Raw genomic sequence first — 19,803 nt, forward strand, 5'->3', positions numbered from 1 at the left:
TGGTAGTTGTACGGTGATAAATAATATTTCAGTGCGACCTTTGCAATATCTTCCTATATTAATGAAAGCTTTCGTTACTGTGGAGTGTGGCTCGAATATTATTATTGTTTTTTATATGAATATTTTCGTTATATTTGTCCAGCACATTTTTGTTTATGCGCTAAGAAAGAAAGTGATCATGTAAATCAAGAACTTTAATTTCATTTGCATAAAGAAGTTTAAATTAGAGAGTGAAATGAAGAAGGACTCCTTAACGTGTGGGAAGTGCCTGCCAATCTACTATGGAGGGTGTGCTGCGTAAATCATGATTGTATAGGAGCGTGATGTAACCTGTTCACACTGATACCACTTACAGACAAGCCTTCAAGTGCCTTGGTATTTCGTAGTAGTGGTTTAAATAATGTTTTGACTTGTTTAGATAATCATCAGAGAGAGAGAGAGAGAGAGAGAGAGAGAGAGAGAGAGAGAGAGAGAGAGAGAGAGAGAGAGAGAGAGAGAGAGAGAGAGAGAGAGAGAGAGCGGAAGTAGGCAGGAAGGCAGCCGGTCAAACATACATGTAGGGAGGCAGGCAAGCAAGCAAGCAAGCAAGCAAGCAAGGAGGCAGAAAGGCTAACGGGCGGGGAAAGAGGTGGATGGACATACAAAAAAGAAAGAAAGAAAGCAGACTGGATGACAGGGAAATCGACAGGATAACTTGAAGAGGATAGGCAGGCAAAGAAGCAAGCAGACAGGCAGGCAGGCAAAAATAGAAGGCAAGCAAGCAGACAGACAGACAGACAAATAGACAGAGGGACAGATGGATGTGCGGGCAGGCACAGACATGGACAAAGTAGCTTTAAATAGCGGCAGAAACTGGTATATTTCATTCTAAAGAATATATTTGGTCTTTTTTTTTTTTTTTTTTGAAAAGCACTTTAATAAATAGTTTACCGTGCTCTGCAGCGAGTACTTAACAAAAAGTCCTACTGAATTAGTCAGTGGGATATTGATACAGCATAATGTTTGCATTATATAAACTTATGCCTCTTCCATTACTCGTATATTTTTTCGTGATAACAATTACTGTAAGCGAAGAAAATGCATTCATAGTGACCTATATTTTTCTCTCATGGCCTCGTATTTACGGTATGCCATTTTTCAGGCACAATACGTAGTTGTCATTGATTTCCTAAAACTAATAAATATACCAGAAGACAGACCTACTGACCCATACTCGTAAGTATTGTTCCACTCGTAATGTTGCACCACACACACACACACACACACACACACACACACACACACACACACACACACACACACACACACACACACACACACACACACACACACACACACACACACACACACACACACAACAATAATACAAATAGATGCGCTGCAACAAAGCAACAGAAATTGGGATGCTCATTCTTACAGAACATTATAGTGAACATGTGAGGCAGAGATAGACAGACGCAGGCAGAGAGATTCATTTAAAACACTTAGTAACATGTACTTGTTATAAGCAATTCTAAGTGACCATTACTTTCCCGTTCATTCCCATTCATTGAAGCATTTCAGTGTTGAGACGCAAAGGTAGTGTAAGTGTTGAGGCAGCGGTGGTAGTGGCCCCTTCACCTCGCAGCGAGGCAGGAAGGGGAGGCGAGGGACACCAGCAGTGACTGGCCTGAAGGCGCCTTGCGTCCCGCCTCCTCTGTGTGACCCTCTCCCTTAATTGCCTTCATCCATCAATCGCAACATGACTTGTGCTCCTCCTCTTCAGTCTCACTTAACTACCACCTTCATATTCTAGACACACTTTACTTTCCCTCCTGGCTTCAGCTCAAGGTTTTCCAAGGTCAGTTGCATTGCTCGTCTTCTCGGACTGATGCTAACGGCGCTAATCCGCGTATGGCTTAGCAGTGTATCCTATGGACTGTCGGCTTTTCTCTCATCCTGGTACACGCGGCGATGGTACCAAGGGAGTCATTGCCTTGGCGGAGTGTTAGGGAGGGTGAGGCGAGGCATGGCGGGGTATCTCTTGACTGGAAACCTTAAGAAGGGTAATCTAAGCGAAGTCGAACTGGAGGGTTTGCAATAAAATTGGTGTTGCTACTCAAGCTGAAGGAGGATTGTTAGGATGTTACTACTTAGAAAATAGCTTTACTTACTGAAATATAGTAAAGATGGGTAGAAGAGAGAAGGTGAATTCTGCTTGGAGCGAGGTATGGCTTGAGACAGACAGAGAGAGAGAGAGAGAGAGAGAGAGAGAGAGAGAGAGAGAGAGAGAGAGAGAGAGAGAGAGAGAGAGAGAGAGAGAGAGAGAGAGAGAGAGAGAGAGACTCCTTACAGTGAAAGCTTTAAGTTCAGTGAAATAGCATCATTATTCTTCATTGACACTCTTAAGCTGCAGACGCTAGAAATAAATCAGACACAACCCAAAAGTCATGATATAGAAAATTAGATCCGTTTCCATATTTTCGCTTGAATATAAAGAACAAATAATAGATTGACAATAACGAAACGACAAATTAAGTATGGCAAAATAAAGCAGGTTAAACAGAGAAGTAGTTGTAAAAATGATTTACTCGTAAGAGGTTTTGCTGGGGTGGCTTGGGATGAGAGGAGGTTAGGGAGTCCTGTTCTGGAGTGAAGCCGTAAACACTGGTGATGTAAAACTGAAATAAGAATTTGTTTCATCGTTGTCTCGTCAACAGCATTCAGTAACGTTCCTTTATAAACTTAATGAATTCCCACTCTTTTCTTAATACTAAGTAGGATAAACAGAAGCATAAAGTAGAACCGTGCATCTAAATATTTCAAATAAAAGTGTAGTCTCATACATATTAGTCTGAGTCAGTGGTTCTCAAACTTTTCATGAGCGACCCTATTTGGAACATATCATTCCTTCGCGAGCCATGATTGGTTCATATGTGATGAAGTTGTAGAATAAACCAGTAAGAACGAAAAATTATTATTATTATTATTATTGTTATTATTATTATTATTATTATTATTATTATTATTATTATTATTATTAGTTAGTAAATATAGTAAGTAGTATATGAAACAAGATATTATATAACTACACACACACACACACACACACACACACACACACACACACACACACAAATGACTGCAAACGGCACAAACTCCCTCGCCGGCGGTCGGTGGAAAATAGACACCGCGCACGAGCCTGCATGGGCCCACTGCCAGTCCAACATACGCGTTTGATACAGGAGTCATTCCTGTCAGACACACCATTACGTGGGGCCCAGGAGGAGGGAGGTGGGGGGAAGATGAACATACATAACAAAACTAATTTGTGGTTAAAGAAGAATAATTCAATTAAGTAACTGAAATACACTGAAACACTGAAAGCATGATAATGTTCCTGTGTCCCTGCGACCCATCAAAATTGACCCATAGTTTGATAACCACTGGTCTAAGTGGACCCAAATTTAAAGTAACTGATCTGTATGACTGTATAAATAACTTTTCAGCCAATGAATGTACACTATCTCTGTCTTTATAGTGTGGTGCGAACTGTGGCATAATGAACAATATATGAAACCCGCTGCCTGATCACGTGTCGCGTCGGTAAGGTTGGTATGCACGGCTTGACGTGATGTTGAGATGCCTCTCTATTTTTTAGGTCATATGTAATATACGGCAACCATCCTTAGTGTGCAGGGCTACCAATTGTCGCTAGCGTAATCACCAAATGTGTCAAATAATATCGTCCATTGTGTCAGAAAGTAGAGAGAGAGAGAGAGAGAGAGAGAGAGAGAGAGAGAGAGAGAGAGAGAGAGAGAGAGAGAGAGAGAGAGAGAGAGAAGCGTAAATGAAAGTATATTTGCATGAAAGTTGATAAGCTCCTAAATATTCCGAGGGCTCGCGAGTCTCAAGTGTGAGTAGCGAATAAAAAGGCTCATCAGCTTGATGTTCATTAGCATGCCTTCATCAGACGTGTGATTACTCGTGTGTTCAGACGACGGGAGATTGAATTACACGTCGTGAATGCTTTTAATGAGGATATTTATTTATATATTTGTTTATTAGCTGGTCATTTCCAACCTGACATCTGGAGCTTCATTACTATGTTTCAGAGAAAATATGAGTAAATCGTGTGAGTCTTGCCGTGGTAAGAAAGACGGCCTCCTGCGGGACCTTATCAAAAGAGTGTCTGGCACTGGTTTGGTAAGCGACGGGACTAAAAAAATAGGATGCCTTTGGTAATGCGTATATAGCAATATTATTGCCAGCGAAACAATACCTTGGCTTTGCAGTGAGGCTTTTGTATTCAGATGACCGCAGGAACTGAAATATGTAGACACAACTATACTAGGCAGGTCCAGTGAAAGGTATCACACTAAATGTATTGCTTCATCCAGACGAGTTAGCAGCACAAGCCTGAAGGAGGGTGGATCTTACAGGGGTTTGCTTTTGTTGAAATCTTTACCAAGAAGCGTTGACATCCAGAACCAACAGCTACTACGATATCTTTGTGGTCTCTGGGGCCTTTGTTGTTGTTGTTGTTTTGTTGTGTAAGACGTTATAGGGAACATCCTGTGTCCCCGCAGTAACCACACGAAAAGGCAGGTATCTAACTAGGAGTGGTCAGAGAGGTGTTGTTGTTGTTGTTGTTGTTGTTGTTGTTGTTGTTGGGGGAAGGTGGAGATGTTGTATTACTGAACAACAATAAAGGAAGGAGAATAGATGAGTCAGGCCACCTTGGCGGAGATACTCAAAAGGGATTTTCATGTTTTGTGTCGTGAATACTTTTTATGGCTAGACTGAAGTGGCACTTATTATTTTCTAAGTATATCCTTGCTGTTGTTTTTAGGTTTGTACCGCTGAATGTTGGGAAGCTTTACATTTATTATTTTTACTCCTTTTTATTTTCTTATTTGATCTTGTTATATATGTAATGGTGTTTGTTCGTTTTATTTTGTTGCAGCTGTTGTGCATATTTAACATTGTCAATGTTTCAAGTGTGTTCTGTTTTCAATTTTGTTTTCCATGTATCCATGTGTTCTTGCTTGGAGGAATTTGACACGCTTTATTTATGACATTTCGTGTTTTTCTTCAGTATTCATTCTTTCCTTTTTGTTCATGTGTATGATGTAACTCATGCAGTAAAGAATTTCTGGTGGTTCTGTTTATGATGCTTCATTTTTAGCTCTTTTTGGAATGGTCAAGCTGCATCACTTTTTTATGTGGATGTTTTGATATTTTCAGGAAAGGATGGCAGGTTGTGCCGCGGTGAACACTCGCAACATGTGCAGGAGGAAAGTGAGTATCTGCTTCATTACATCATGTGCCCTCTATTTTAGAACTCGCTGTTAAACTTTTTTTTTTTTCTCTCTCTCTCCATGTCAACCGAAACCTTTCACTGTTGCCTGCCTTTCTCATGTCTGCTTGCCACCAATTTATGAAGGAAAGAAAGGATGTGCTTCCATGGTATCGTGTCAGTAGTATTATCCATTGAAGGATTAGTTTAAACCTTTTTACAAAGCGTTGTTTTATCTCCCATTTTTTCTGCCTTCTTAGGGTATGTATATGAAAGAAGAAAGAATGTAAATTTAGTCTATAATGTTCATTGCAACATCTTACAGGAAAAAAAGTCCTGTGAGAATTAACCGAGAATCTTTTTCAAAACTATAATTTTTGTATTCCAGTCTTCCTGTGCTTATTTTACTGTTTGCAAAAAGAAAAGAAGGATACGAAATCATATATTTTCTATAACAGTGTCATGTTGTTGGTATAAATATTTACTTAGAGATTCAGTTGAAACCTAACAATTAGCTATCATTTTTGCGCTCGTTTTTTTTCTTCTTTTTTTCATATATACGAGTATATATATATATATATATATATATATATATATATATATATATATATATATATATATATATATATATATATATATATATATATATATATATATATATATATATATATATATATATATATATATATATATATATATATATATATATATATATATATATATATATATATCTTTTGTATGTACGAATATATGAGTGAAGAAAGGAAAGATGCAATTACAAAAAACTTTCCACAATAACAGGAATATTCACTTGAGGACTTTTTAGGTATCAAATATCAAATCTTCTAATTTATCCGTTTATTTATCCTTTACTGTGTTTTACCGTTATGTAGATTAATAATATTTTGCATGTTATGATAAAGTGTCCTTGGAAACTATTACTGTAACACATTTCATACACTGTGAATTTGGTTTCCACGTAAAAAAAAAAAAAAATTCTATGGAGAAAAGATATTTACATTTTCTTTGTTCAATTGGTATTGATATTATTTTTAACTCTGATTTCCCTGGATGCGTTACCACCATGATATTTGTGACCTAACCTAAAGTAACTTTTTATCGTCATAACCTTTATTGAAGCTTTATTCAAGTAAAATCAAAGACAGGAAAGCTTGTATTGTTCTGTGAAGTGTTCTTATTTGTCTCTGTGTGTGTTAATTGTCGCCTTGAAAAGTCAAGGTGACGTGGGCCTTGATGACTAGAGCCGGCCCACACTATTTGTCTGCCTTTTTTTTTAGAGGCTTGTTGTTGTAGATTTCTGAAAATATTAGTTTCATCACGTTTTTATTTTCCTTGTCAGCGAATGTGAGAAAATTTATGATTTTCCTTATCATTTAGTAACGTATCTTTCGAGGGATTATTTCCCGAGCTGAGCGAGGGGGCTCTATTTTTGTTATCGCACATTTCTACACCCCACCGCTCCCGCCTGGCCCTGCAGGCCACAACGATGATTTAGCCAGGAGCACCTTTTGGTGTCCATCGCATTTTCGGAAACACTTCTTGGTTGGTAAGTTTTGAAGGCGTATCTTTTTTATTTTATGTAATTTCTTCGTCAGACTAATCTTTTTTGCTGTATTTTGCATATTTCGATTTATGTGCATGTGGGCGAAGGTCTCTGCCTTGCAACTCGCGCAACTATCGCCTCATCACTACAGATCGAGCTGGAGCACACAAAATGCGCCAATTATTTGCCATAATTGACTTCATATACGGGAAGGGGTTGTAGGAAGAAGGGGTTGTGAGGAGAAAACGAAAGACAAATTAGTTAAATCTAGAAAGGTAGCTAGCTCAGGGAAGGTGAGAAATAGCTTAAGTGTTTACCACACAAACTGTAGAAGTATTTTGAATAAAATAGACTTGCTTAGAGGAATAGTGTGTGTAGAGAAATTTGATATCATTGCTATAACTGAAACTTGGTTAGATATGTCAGGAAAAGTATTTAATCCAGAGGTTAAGATAGATGGTTATACATTGTTGTATAAAAATAGGGAAAACAGGAGAGGAGGAGGCGTCGCGTTATACGTTGGGGACACATTCCAGTGTTGTATTAGCAGTAGAATTAAAACAGATAACAAAGCAGAGTCGATATGAGTAGATATTAAGGAAGGATCACAGTCAGTAGTACTGGGAGTAGTGTACAGACCACCGACCAGTACAAAGGAAATTAACACCTCACTGTGGCAAGAAATAAATAGAGCAGGCAGGTACAATCAGGTATGTGTGGTAGGAGATTTTATTTTTAGGAATATCGACTGGAGTCTGATGGTGGGTAACAAGGAAGCAGAGGAATTTCTTAGGGTAATTCAGGATAATTTTATAAAACAGGTAGTCGTAGAACCCACATGGAGGAATAAGATTCTAGTTTTAATTCTTACTAACAGGGAGGAAGCAGTCACGCAGGTAGAGGTTGGAGGACAGCTAGGTAACAGTGACCATAGGGAAATTAGGTACAATTTTAAAATGGGAAGAAACTTTTAGAAGCAAAAACACTAGTAAAATACCTGTCTTTAGGTGAGCAGATTTTGAGGAATTGAAAAGGTACCTCCAAGGAGTTGACTGGCAACGGATGCAGAGTGAGGTCAGGTCCTGGACGGAGTTGAGAGAGATAAGGCAAGATGAGAGAGGTGAGGTGAGGTGTGAGGGTGTAGGACAAGAGGAGGGAAGATCTGTCCGGAAGGGGCGGAGGAGAGAGGGAGGGGGAGATAGGTGTGAGTATGTTGGAATGTCAGGTCATGCTGAAATGAGAGAGGTGAGGTCGAGGCGAGTAGATGAGGGAGTAGAGAGGATGGTAGGGGCCGAAATGAGGGAATTAAGTGAAGTAAATGTAGATGAATTGTACAAATATTTCGTAAACTTCATACAGGTCAGTTAGCAAATATCCCAATAATAAATATCGCAATAAGATCACAGAAAAATTATTCTAAATGGATGACTGCTACGTTAAAACATTATATAGGGCGGAAGAGAAGTATATATAAGAGATTAAGGGCAGGTGAAGAAGTTTTAAGGTCACAATATAATGAACTAGTTAGAACAGTCAGGAAGTTAACGAGGAAAGCAAAGGGCAACTATGATTTAAAGGTAGCCAGCCAGGCGAAGACGGACACCAAGGGATTTTATCAGGTATACAGGACGAAGGATAAGGATACTATAGGCCCATTAATAGCAACAGATGGGGAGCTGGTTAGTTCTGGGGAGGAGATTAGTAAAATTCTGAATGAGTATTTTTTAACTGTCTTCACCCAGGAAAACATGCAGGATATGTCAGATAGTGAGCAGATGTTTAGAGCAGATGAGAATGAGAAGCTGACATATTTCCATAACTAGGAAGATAGTGGAACAGGAGATAGATAGGCTAAAAATGTTCAAGACACCAGGATCAAATGAAATATATCCCAGAGTACTTAAGGAATGCAAAGAGGTTATTAGTGAACCTTTAGTTTCTGTCTTTAGGAAATCACTTGAGTCAGGTGAGCTACCAGTAATGTGGAGACAAGCTAATGTAGTATCCATCTTTAAGAAAGGAAATAAAACTCTAGCGTCAAACTATAGACCTGTCAGCTTAACTTCAGTTGTAGGTAAAATATTAGAGTCAATAATAGCGAGGAACATTAGGGAACATTTAGACAAACATAACTTGATAAATCAGTCACAGCATGGCTTCACGAAGCGGAAGTTTTGCCTGACAAACTTGTTAAGTTTTTACAGTAAGGTGCACGAGGCAGTAGATAATGGTGATAGTTATGATATCTTATATCTGGACTTTAGTAAAGCATTTGACAAGGTACCCCATCAAAGGCTCCTGAGAAAGGTTAGGGCACATGGGATAGATGGGAAGGTGTTAGGCTGGATAAGGTCATGGCTTAGCGACAGGCGACAAAGAGTTGTAATAAACGGCCCGAAATCCAAGTGTGGTCATATAATTAGTGGGGTGCCACAGGGATCAGTATTAGGACCATTGTTATTTTTAATATATATCAGTGACTTGGATAGTGGAATTAGTAGTGATGTTAGTAAATTTGCGGATGACACAAATATAGGTAGATTAATTAGGTCAGAATTGGATGCCATCGCCTTGCAGGCAGATTTAGATAGAATGAATGAATGGACGGACAGATGGCAAATGCAATTTAATATCAATAAATGCAAAGTACTTAGCGTAGGTAGAGGAAACCTACACAGTAGGTACACATTAAATAACCAAACTCTGGTAGGTACAGGGTACAAGAAAGATCTAGGAGTTATAGTTAGCTCTGAACTCCGTCTAGGAAAACAATGCATAGAGGCCAGAAACGGGGCAAATAGGGTACTAGGATTCATTTTTAGTAGTGTTAAAAGTACAAGGCCGGAAGTAATATTAAAGTTATACTTGGCGCTGGTCAGACTCATCTAGACTACGCTGTGCAGTTTTGGTCCCCACATTACAGGAAAGATATAGGTCTATTAGAATTAATACAGAGGAGAATGACTAAAAGGATACAGGGGATGAGGAGTATTCCTTACGAGGCGAGATTGAACTTGTTAAATTTACATTCTTTAGAGAGACGTAGGTTAAGAGGAGACCTGATAGAAGTCTTTAAGTGGTTAAGGGTTATAACAAGGGAGATGTAAGCAAAATTCTTAGGATCAACAACCAGGATAGAACAAGAAATAACGGGTTCAAGCTTGAAAAATTTAGGTTTAGGAAGGAGATAAGAAAAAAATTGGTTCTCAAATAGAGTGGTAGATGAGTGGAACGGACTCAGTAATCATGTTATTAGTGCTAGGACACTAGAGAGCTTTAAGAGAAGATTAGCCAGGTTTATGGATGGGGATAATAGATGGAAATAGGTAGGTATATTGATTGATTGACTGATTGATTGATTTATTGACCACAGGGAAGTACACACCAATAAACACATTAAAAAATAGTCCAAATTACAAATATACAGAGGAAATTTCTGCAACTATGATATTGGAAATATATCATCGAAAATAAAATTTGTTGCATAAAAACAAAACACAACTCATAAAAACCTGACATAGCAACCAAATAAAAACAAGACACATTATAAAAATAAAACAGCGGAATGTAAATAATTAGACAAGAAATTCATTGTAATCCTAAATTACGATACCTAAATTACGATACCCTAAATTGTAATCCTATACGTTTATATAAAAAAGCAAGAATTTATCCAAACAAACCCATTTTTTTTCTTTATGCAAACACACATCCAACATTAATATAAAGACAATACTTCATGTACAATTCTACAAACATTTATATAATCAGATCTGTCAATCAATGAATTACTAACTGTCGTTACATTATTTCTTTCTCTAACGTGACTGGAAATAGGACAATTTTCAGGAACATGTATCTCCGTTTGAATCATACCACATCAACACAATCTTTCCTCCATGGGAAGGCGACCCCTTCCTCACCGATTCCAGCGTCCCTTTTCAACTGCCAACAAGTGTGAAGACAGACGTAACCTTGACCAGGATACTCGTTCCAATTCATTAACTTTAACATTTTTTATGTAAATGTCATGCACTATTAGTTCACTATTAACAGACTTATAAAAACTTAGCCTGTTTGATACTGAAACTCTCACACGGGTCTTCACCTCATCCATTGCACTGTGCACATCGTCACTGTCGACAGTGATCAAGTCTGTCATATACCTGAACACAACATCATTATACCTTAGTGCCGCCTTAATTGCATATATCACTGGGTCGTCACTTTGTGTTTCTTTTTGTCCACATTTCTTTAAAGAATTTTCTTTGTTTTGCCTTAACCAGTGCACATACTGGGGGCATGCCCAACTCTACCATGCAAACATCATTGTTCGTCGTTTTTCTTACGCCAAGAAGTTGCTTTATACACCATTTATACTGTTTTTCTATAGGTTTCATGACTCCATTGAGCCAGGATTCACAACCGTACAGTAGTGACGACATAAATGCAGCATCAAATATTTTTTTCTTAACTATAAATGGCACATCATTATTCTTATTAACGAAAGATATAAATTTCAAAGCATGGCACATCTTCATATTAGCATGTAACTTAATTGCAGTTGATGGAGAGCCATCATCAGTAATGGGACTTCCTAGATAAATGTAGTGATCACAACAACTAATAACATTATTCCCACTAGTTATATTTTCCATATCTTCCTTATCTCCATTCAACACCATAAATTTCGTCTTGTTATCATTAATGATCATACCACGAGTGCTTCAAAACTCTTCTAAAATTTTTATCTTACTTTTCATTCCATCTCGAGTTGTTGATAACAGTATAGTGTCATCCATCATGACTAAAACAGGCAACCATGCAAGGAAACCATCCACAGGACATCGTTGTTTTAACATTTGTATCATTTCATTAACATAAAGGATAAACAGTATACAAGATGTGGGTGAGCCTTGACACCTTGAAGATACGTCCAACATTCTTGACCTTTTCCTGACCTCTAATCCTTCTGCTTATGGTGTCACCCTTTCTTCTCCGTTGGGCTCCTCCGATCACAATCTCATATCTGTATCTTGTCCTATCGCTCCAATCCCTCTTCAGGATCCCCCTAAGCGTTTTGCCTGTGCTAGTTGGAGGGACCTGAGGAGGTATTTTGCTGATTTTCCTTGGAATGACTACTGCTTCCGAGTAAGAGACCCATCTTTGTGTGCTGAGCGCATAACAGAGGTGATAGTGTCTGGCATAGAGACATACATTTTTCACTCATTTTCTTGTCCCAAACCTTCTAAACCTTGGTTTAACACAGCTTGTTCTCGTGCTATTCATGATAGAGAGGTGGCCCACAAAAGGTACTTAAGCCTTCCATTACCAGAATCTCATGCACTTTATATTTCTGCCCGGAACCATGCCAAGTCTGTTCTCCAACTAGCCAAAAACTCCTTCATTAACAGAAAGTGTCAAAACCTTTCAAGATCTAACTACCCTCATGACTTCTGGCATCTAGCCAAAAATATATCCAATAACTTTGCTTCTTCTTCTTTCCCTCCTCTGTTTCAACCAGATGGCACCACTGCTATCACATCTATTTCTAAAGCTGAACTCTTCGCTCAGACCTTTGCTAAAAACTCTACCTTGGACGATCCTGGCCTTGTTCCTCCCTCTCCTCCACCCTCTGACTACTTCATGCCAACTATTAAAATTCTTCATAATGATGTTTTCCATGCCCTCGCTCGCTGGCCTAAACCCTCGGAAGGCTTATGGACCTGATGGAGTCCCTCCTATTGTTCTCCGAAACTGTCCCTCCGTGCTTGCACCTTGCCTAGCCAAACTCTTTCAGCTCTGTCTGTCAACATCTACCTTTACTTCTTGCTGGAAGTTTATCTACATTCAACCTGTTCCTAAAAAGAGTGACCGTTCTAATCCCTCAAACTACCGTCCTATTGCTTTAATTTCCTGCCTATCTAAAGTTTTTTAATCTATCCTCAGCAGGAAGATTCTTAAACATCTATCACTTCACAACCTTTTATCTGATCGCCAGTATGGGTTCTGTCAAGGCCGCTCTACTGGTGATCTTCTGGCTTTCCTAACTGAGTCTTGGTCATCCTCTTTTAGAGATTTTAGTGAAACTTTTGCTATTGCCTTGGACATATCAAAAGCTTTTGATAGAGTCTGGCACAAAGCTTTGATTTCCAAACTACCCTCCTACGGCTTCTATCCTTCTCTCTGTAACTTCATCTCACGTTTCCGACCGTTCACTGTTCTCCTAAATCTATTAACAGTGGTGTTCCTCAGGGTTCTGTCCTGTCACCAACTCTCTTCTTATTATTCATTAATGATCTTCTAAACCAAACTTCTTATCCTATCCACTTCTACGCTGATGATACCACCCTGCATTTTTTTACGTCTTTTGATAGACGTCCAACCCTTCAGGAGGTAAACATTTCACGCAGGGAAGCCACAAAACGCTTGACTTCTGATCTTTCTAAAATTTCTGATTGGGGCAGAGCAAACTTGGTATTGTTCAATGCTTCAAAAACTCAATTCCTCCATCTATCAACTCGACATAACCTTCCAGACAACTATCCCCTCTTCTTCAATGACACTCAACTGTCCCCCTCATCTACACTGAACATCCTCGGTCTGTCCTTTATTTATAATCTGAACTGGAAACTTCACATCTCATCTCTAGCTAAAACAGCTTCTATGAAGTTAGGTGTTCTGCGACGTCTCCGCCAGTTTTTCTCACCCGCCCCAGCTGCTAACTCTGTACAAGGGTCTTATCCGTCCATGTATGGAGTATGCTTCACATGTCCGGGGGGGGGTCCACTCATGCTGCTCTTCTAGACAGGGTGGAATCAAAAGCTTTTCGTCTCATCAACTCCTCTCCTCTAACTGACTGTCTTCAGCCTCTCTCTCACCGCCGCAATGTTGCATCTCTAGCTGTCTTCTACTGCTATTTTCTTGCTAACTGCTCTTCTGATCTTGCTAACTGCATGCCTCCCCTCCTCCCGCGGCCTCGCTGCACAAGACTTTCTTCTTTCTCTCACCCCTATTCTGTCCACCTTTCTAACGCAAGAGTTAACCAGTATTCTCAATCATTCATCCCTTTCTCTGGTAAACTCTGGAACTCCCTGCCTGCTTCTGTATTTCCACCTTCCCATGACTTGAATTCCTTCAAGAGAGAGGTTTCAAGACACTTACTCATCAATTTTTGACCACTGCTTTGACCCTTTTATGGGACTGGCATTTCAGTGGGCATTTTTATTTATTGGATTTTTGTTGCCCTTGGCCAGTGTCCTTCCTACATAAAGAAAAAATAATAAAACAGTTATTCATTTTGATAAAATTGTTCATACTGAATATTCTATTTCTTTTTTATCAGCAAATACAGTAGGCATCCTGTGGACCACCCTAAAGAGTCACTGTGGACCACCAGTTCAGAACCATTTCTCTAGTGTGATTGTTTCATGTGGAAGGACATGTTAAAAGGACTCCTGAGGACTCTTTGGGACTGAATGTGATGCAGGTCTTGCGAGTGATGCTCGGTATTCCTTTTTTTCTATGATCAAATGTCATCTGACTAGCACTTAATGCTTCCTTGAACTGCCTTATTACGGTTCTTTTCATGGATAAAAATTCCAAATAACGTATTACATTTCACTGGTGGCATAATTTCCCTTTAAAATGAATGCAAAGCAATCAATGTGGCACGTTCCATATCCATTACTGTGTCACTTTATTATGCACACAAACACTCCTATTAACGTATCACATCCCGCCCCTGGTGTGATTCCCCTCACCATGAATACAAAGCAATCCAAACGCTACAGTTCAGCCCTGCTCATGAAACACACGCTCTCATACAACTAGGCTTTTCACTTACTTTCAACCCTTGTTTTCTCTTTAATAGTGCGAGAGTTGGCTGGCCTCTTCACTCTTTGATCCCTTTCACAGCTAAACTCCGTAATTCTCCCTGATTTTTATCTAACTTCCTAAACTTCTCATGACTTGAATTGATCATATATGTTTACTCACCTCCGTATGACTTGAGTTGCTATAAGAGACGAGTATCAAGACACCTTCCTCACTAAATGAACCAACCTGATTTAACTCTCTTTTCCATCCACTGTTTACCATGCGGAAATTAAATGATATTGTAAACTCTAACCAAATTGTTACCCCTATGATCTATTCTAGACTCTAATAAGTGATCTCGAGACTATGATAATAACACGCTCCCTCCACTGCTCACCAGCTGTCCGTAATGTATCATGTCCAGTGGCTGTTAATAGAAACTGACGCTCTATTAACCTGTCATCACTAATCAGTAATCATTCACGCACAAGCTCATCCTCGTCACCACAACATCACCATCACCACAGCTTACACTCAACTTTACCATGATTCTGTCCCATGCCTCACCCCGCCACCACTAATCATTCCTAATTAATATCCTGTCCCTCACCACCACCACCACCACCACCACCACCACCACCACACCTCACTCAGCTTCTCCTATTTTCACGAATTCCTCTCTTCTCTTCCCTCGCTCCACTATCCTTCATCCTCTCCCCTTACTTTCCATCCTTTTTTTTGCCGACATAATGCTTGCAGCAGACGCCCCTCCCCCTCCTCTTCCTCCCCCTCCTCCTCCAGTCCCGTAGCATTAGCAAGGTGTTGTCTCCCCTTTTAAGCAGGGAGCTGTGGGAGGAATTGGAGGGATGCTTAGTTGAACATGGCGAAATAGCGTTGCCTAGCCGCTGCCGAGTATAGGAGTGTATTGAGGGTGCATTATCTCGGTACAATGGCGGTGAACGGGGAGATGGATCGGTGAATATGTTCAGGCGCAGATAGACAAATGTGTTGTTGGTCTGACGAATTGATTAATGAATAGGTATCTGGTTGAACAGGTAGATTTATAGATAGATGGCTGGATGGGTAAATGGTTAAATAGATCGACTGGCTGATAAATATATATATATATATATATATATATATATATATATATATATATATATATATATATATATATATATATATATATATATATATATATATATATATATATAGATGGACAGATAGATGGATAGAAATATTGATAGATAGATGAATAAATGAATAAGTATTTAATTAGATATAAATATAAATAGATGGGTAGATAAACAGTTCAGTAAGTAGAAAAATAGATTAGATAAATAGACAGGGAGACAGACAGACAGACAGATAAACAGACAGACAGACAGACAGACAGACAGACAGACAGACAGACAGACAGGGGTAATAAGTACATAAGTGGAAAAATATGTTGATAAATCAACATATTTTTCCACTCGTAACATTACGAGTGGAACAATATTTACGAGTATGGGTCAGTAGGTCTGTCTTCTGGTATATTTATTAGTTTTAGGAAATCAATGACAACTACGTATTGTGCCTGAAAAATGGCATACCGTAAATACGAGGCCATGAGAGAAAAATATAGGTCACTATGAATGCATTTTATTCGCTTACAGTAATTGTTATCACGAAAAAATATACGAGTAATGGAAGAGGCATACGTTTATATAATGCAAACATTATGCTGTATCAATATCCCACTGACTAATTCAGTAGGACTTTTGGTTAAGTACTCGCTGCAGAGCACGGTAAACTATTTATTAAAGTACTTAAAAAAAAAAAAAATGAGCAAATATATCCTTTAGAATGAAATATACCAGTTTCTGCCGCTATTTAAAACTACTTTGTCCATGTCTGTGCCTGCCCGCACATCCATCTGTCCCTCTGTCTATTTGTCTGTCTGTCTGTCTGCTTGCTTGCCTTCTATTTTTGCCTGCCTGCCTGTCTGCTTGCTTCTTTGCCTGCCTATCCTTTTCAAGTTAGCCTGACGATTTCCCTGTCATTCAGTCTGTCTGCCTGCTTTCTTTCTTTTTTTTTTGTATGTCCATCCACCTCTTTCCCCGCCCGTTAGCCTGTCTGCCTCCTTGCTTGCTTGCTTGGTTGCCTCCCTACATGTATGTTTGACCGTCTGCCTTCCTGCCTACTTCCGCTCTCTCTCTCTCTCTCTCTCTCTCTCTCTCTCTCTCTCTCTCTCCGATGATTATCTAAACAAGTCAAAACATTATTTAAACCACTACTACGAAATACCAAGGCACTTGAAGGCTTGTCTGTAAGTGGTATCAGTGTGAACAGGTTACATCACGCTCCTGTACAATCATGATTTATGCAGCACACACTCCATAGTAGATTGGCAGGCACTTCCCACACGTTAAGGAGTCCTTCTTCATTTCACTCTCTAATTTAAACTTCTTTATGCAAATGAAATTAAAGTTCTGGATTTACATGATCACTTTCTTTCTTAGCGCATAAACAAAAATGTGCTGGACAAATATAACAAAAATATTCATATAAAAAACAATAATAATATTCGAGCCACACTCCACAGTAACGAAAGCTTTCATAAATATAGGAAGATATTGCAAAGGTCGCACTGAAATATTATTTATCACCGTACAACTACCATACTTAATTCCCGGGAGCAGACTCATGCAGGATAGAAAAAGATGAGAGACCAATAAATAGTGGTAGAGGGTCATGAGAACATGGCAATTCATCAAGGAACTCCCGAGAGAGAGAGAGAGAGAGAGAGAGAGAGAGAGAGAGAGAGAGAGAGAGAGAGAGAGAGAGAGAGAGAAGGATAATATGAAAAATAGAACCATAAGGAGGGCAGCAGGCACGCAGGCAGGGAGGGAGGAAGGAAGGAAGGAAGGAAGGAAGGAAGGAAGGAAGGAAGGAAGGAAAACAAAAACAAGTATCAATATAATAAACATAATAAATAATAATAAAAAAATAAACAAAAATAATGATATAGATACAATACATTGAATGTGTATCTAAGAGTGAACATTACTCACGGCTCACCAGCACTCCCCGGCACACAGCTAATCCTGGCGCTAGTGAGGTCTGAGGAGGAAAGACGCTTACTTTCCCTTGGCTTACAAACGAAAGCGTGCTCTACCGTACCTCCCATCAGGAAGCCACGCTGATTGGGTATTAAAAGATGGAGTGTGCTTTTCAGTATTTCTATTTCAAGAACACAGCCACTAGAACAACTAATTGCTTACTGTCCAAGGCAGGTACAGAGAGAGAGAGAGAGAGAGAGAGAGAGTAGTGTTATATGTAGTGCTTATTATTTGCAATACTTTAGTCTCACCAATCTCATTCTTCAGCAGATTTCCACGGCAAAGTAGAGATAACGAGGAGATAACGACTGCACTTTATATAAATACCTAAACCTGCAATTCATTACGTGTATCAGAATGTCTTCTTGCAAAGGAAACTACTCCCAGCCTCCCACTCTCTCCTGTTCTGGCACCTGATCCCCGCTGACGCCAGGCATGTTGTGCGTTACCCAAGTAATTATTAGCAGTGCTCTTCTCTCTCTCTCTCTCTCTCTCTCTCTCTCTCTCTCTCTCTCTCTCTCTCTCTCTCTCTCTCTCTCTCTCTCTCTCTCTCTCGATTATATATGACCTCCCATGACCGCACTGAACGCCCACACATGTAATTATTAGCAGTAGTGATCTCTCTCTCTCTCTCTCTCTCTCTCTCTCTCTCTCTCTCTCTCTCTCTCTCTCTCTCTCTCTCTCTCTCTCTCTCTCTCTCTCTCTCTCTCTCTCGCTTATATATGATCTCCTATGAAGGCACTGAAAGCTCACACACTGCCCAAGTATCCATATCCACGTGTGATCGTGACATGTCAGTACTCGAGGTATTCACTAAATCTTGGGGAGCCTGAATGTAGATGACACTGGAGCTCTGACCAGGAATCTTGGATATCGTGATGCAGCTGGCAACAGGAAGATGACATAAAATCTTAATGTATATAAACTATAGGCTTGAGCATTCTGTAATACCGTTATATATATATATATATATATATATATATATATATATATATATATATATATATATATATATATATATATATATATATATATATATATATATATATATATATATATATATATATATATATATATATATATATATATATATATATAATTACTTTGTTTAATTATTTATCACATTACAATAAATGGGCTTGTAAATACAAAAAAGTTTAAACATTTGCAATACCCAGAGTCGTGGGTGTTGTGCACGTTTTAATATTTATAACATGTAATATTTTTATTAGCACAGAAATTTTCATTTCCTATGAAAAAAACAAAAAAAATGCATGTACACAAAACTGTAACAGAAAAATAGTACGAAATGTGCTCTAAATTTCCAGTGGATTCTTGGATAACATATTGTTTTGAAGTTATGTATTACCGTCATACACTATAAAGGAATTGAATATAAGTTGAAATAAAGTAAATGATCCTAATCGTAATTGCAAACTCGTGAAACGCGTTTCTATACAACATTTACATATCACAAAGTTATCACCCACTAGTACCTATATACTAATGTATTTTTAAAAGGAACATTTTGATATCAAGACACTACCAAAATCAACATCTGCCAAATGTACTGCGTACTTTTGCCGGAAGCTTCTTTTTTTTTTTCATTTAAGAGAGAGAGAGAGAGAGAGAGAGAGAGAGAGAGAGAGATCGGAAACAAAAACTAATTATATATAGAAATGAAAACAAAATTAAACTGGATAACTTCCCAGCCACAACCATCGCCACCACCACCACCACCACCACCACCACTAGCACGTCGCCGCCACCAGCTTGAACTGCAGTCAAAAGGAGCGCCATACATATGTTTAATTTCTGGCAGGGTGAATACAGGTGAATGTGTGTGTTTTTTTTTTTGTGTGTTTTTTTTGCAATACCGTAGAGAATTTGAAACACCGTGTTGATAGATATTTTACCTCAAATCCCAGGGTGACACCGTTTGTTTGTTACACATTAAAACTCCTTGCCTCCAGGAAATGGGGACACCTCATTTCATCTATTTCCTATTTCCTCATTTCATTCTTTCCTATTAATTTTCT

The 19,803-nt window shown here is 38.8% G+C and overlaps 1 long non-coding RNA gene across 1 annotated transcript in view; it reads left to right on the forward strand.

The window, feature by feature from the left end:
- LOC135106762 (uncharacterized) overlaps positions 1-19,803 on the forward strand; it is a 38,083-nt gene that overhangs the window by 13,875 nt on the left and 4,405 nt on the right. Inside the window, exon 2 of the long non-coding RNA XR_010271456.1 lies at positions 5,227-5,280. This is a non-coding gene — a long non-coding RNA (uncharacterized LOC135106762). The remainder of the gene's footprint in view (positions 1-5,226; positions 5,281-19,803) is intronic.

This window comes from Scylla paramamosain, chromosome 2 (genome assembly GCF_035594125.1).
Source record: "Scylla paramamosain isolate STU-SP2022 chromosome 2, ASM3559412v1, whole genome shotgun sequence".
Lineage (NCBI taxonomy): Eukaryota > Metazoa > Arthropoda > Malacostraca > Decapoda > Portunidae > Scylla > Scylla paramamosain.